The 2,299-nt window shown below is 44.8% G+C and overlaps 1 pseudogene; it reads right to left on the bottom strand.

Annotated features, from left to right (window-relative positions):
• Positions 1-1,005: 1,005 nt before the first annotated feature.
• Positions 1,006-2,064, bottom strand: LOC146005797 (piRNA biogenesis protein EXD1 pseudogene; annotated as a pseudogene).
• Positions 2,065-2,299: the final 235 nt, after the last annotated feature.

Here is a 2,299-nt window from a genome sequence, read left to right as displayed (position 1 = left end):
TTAATCTGTGTCATCAGCTGTGGTGAACAATGAGGAAGTGAAATAACCGCTTCGCTGATCTATGCTTTGTGGTGAGAGTTGGTGCTTCTGATAGGCTGGCCACGTGCACAGTAGAGATGTTTACAATTAAATCATCTGTGAACAGTGTTCTTTGCAGATAGACCCCAATACCACAATTCTGTTTAATGTGTCGATGAGTTTCATTATTATGAACAGAGTACTACAAGTCTCACCTCACCTGTGCAGGCCACACGTCACTGCAAAATAAATTGCAAAGTATAATTTTTATTTTAGAATAAAGGGGTTAATAAATAATACTGACTTATTAATAATCCTTTAAAAAAATTCTGGGTCTGCTGCTGTGTAAGCCGGGAAAGGGTACTACAAGTCTCACCTCACCTATGCAGGCCACACGTCGGTGCACCTGTCCTGCTACTGAATCACAATTAGATAGGGTGTTACAGGTGTCTCCGGGAAGCCATTCTGCAGTGTTAATGGAAGCACTCTACCTTAAGCACAGATAACATGTACATGACTGTGCCACATTCACAGACACACTGTAATGCAGATGAAGAAATTCAAAATATTTTTCCGGGAGCCCACCGCTGCCGATCTCACCCTGCATCATACAACCAGACGCCATCGGAAGACAACCTAAAAAGTGACAGGAGATGCTTTTGGTGGCCCGCAAAATTGCTGGACACTTTTGCCATTCTGCCTGCCGAAGGCTGGAGCGGCAGCAAAAACTCCTCAACCTGCCCTGCCATCACCTCAAACAAGAGGTTATGATGTGCTGGAACTCCACCCTCTATATGCTGCAGAGGATGAAGGAGCAGCAAAAGGCCATTCAAGCCTACACAGCCACCAACAACATAGGCAAAGGAGCAGGGATGTACCTGACTCAAGTGCAAGTGCATATACTAAAGGGGATATAATAAGGAAGGGGGGGTCATGTTTGGCCAGTAGGTTCCGCTCCTTTGCAGCTCTGCAGTGCAGCTACTCTATTCATTGGCTTCTCTTTTCGACCCGTGTAAGAAACCCTTGGCCATTGACAATGTATTCGTGTATTGCTTCCGCTCGCCTAACTTGCTGGAAAACAATTTCTTTTGGAAGCTCCGAGCAGATCTCAGTGCGGCCCAAATCATCCGCTGCTCCTTGGCTATTTGTATTTAAATACCCATCACCCAATGATGTAAAATCAGCTAACATGGCATCCAACAGTGCTAGGCGCATAGCCAAGCGGTGTAAGACTTCCAGAACCAATTCTTTCAGCAAATGTGTAGACATTGGACGATCAAGCCATATATTGGGGTTATCCTTTATTAAAGTTTGCTTGTAAGTAAGGAATTCAACTTGTGAAGACGGCATGTTGAGATGTCAAGTCAAACATTCCTTACGATTAGGAAGGAAGCCCCCGGTTTCCATGAAGAACAGGTATACATCCTCTACCTGTGTATCAAAGACATTGCTAAGAACCACCCCATATTGGTGGGATGAGACATCCCCCAGCCAGCGACAGTCATGGACCACATTTAGAATGCTTTTGTCTTCAAGTGCCATTTGTAGCCCGTTTCTGAAAACTCCAGGCCCCAAGAGAAGGACATCAAAAAGATAAACGTATCTTTTCCTAGCCACCTGCAGCCCGCACAACTTTCCATGGGGACACAAGTTTAGACCCACTGCACCTAAGCTCAGGACTTTCTGGCTCTGTAGATGTCGAATTGCAGGACCAAGCATAGGCTGAAACTGGTCTGTCACAACATAGGCTGCATCTTCATCCTCAACTGCAGGATACTGTCATGCATCCCATGCGGTGCAGGTAGATCAGGCTCTCTCATTTCCCCAGCAGGTTTCCCAGCATCTTCAATGCTCTCTTGTGATAAGGTTTTATCTCTTTCATTAGCTGTATTTTCTGGCTCTTGACTTAAAGGACCAGACAATTCCTCTTGGTTTCACTTTCAGAATGGTATGCTCAAAGAGGATTTTTGTTCCAGTCACTTCTTTCCCAGTTGCTAAATCCTTAACTTTTCTTAAAGTGATTGTATGGCTCGCATAAATACTCATTGGCACGCCCTGAAAGCATCCATTGATGGTTGTAAATTTGATATTGGTACTCTTTACTTAGAAGGGAAATGTCTCAATTGACCCAATTTTCCTGTTCAATGCCTCAATTGACCCGATTTTTCCATAGGAAACAATGTTAAATGGGCCACAGAGGCCAAATAGGCACCCTGAAGTGTATAATGGCCACCTGAATTGTTAACGCCACCCCACGATCAACGTCAACCCGATGCGTGGC

The sequence above is a fragment of the Crinia signifera genome, chromosome 5 (assembly GCF_055691185.1).
Source record: "Crinia signifera chromosome 5, ASM5569118v1, whole genome shotgun sequence".
NCBI lineage: Eukaryota > Metazoa > Chordata > Amphibia > Anura > Myobatrachidae > Crinia > Crinia signifera.
Note: the sequence above shows the minus strand (reverse complement) of the source record. Positions and strands in the feature narration are given on the sequence as shown.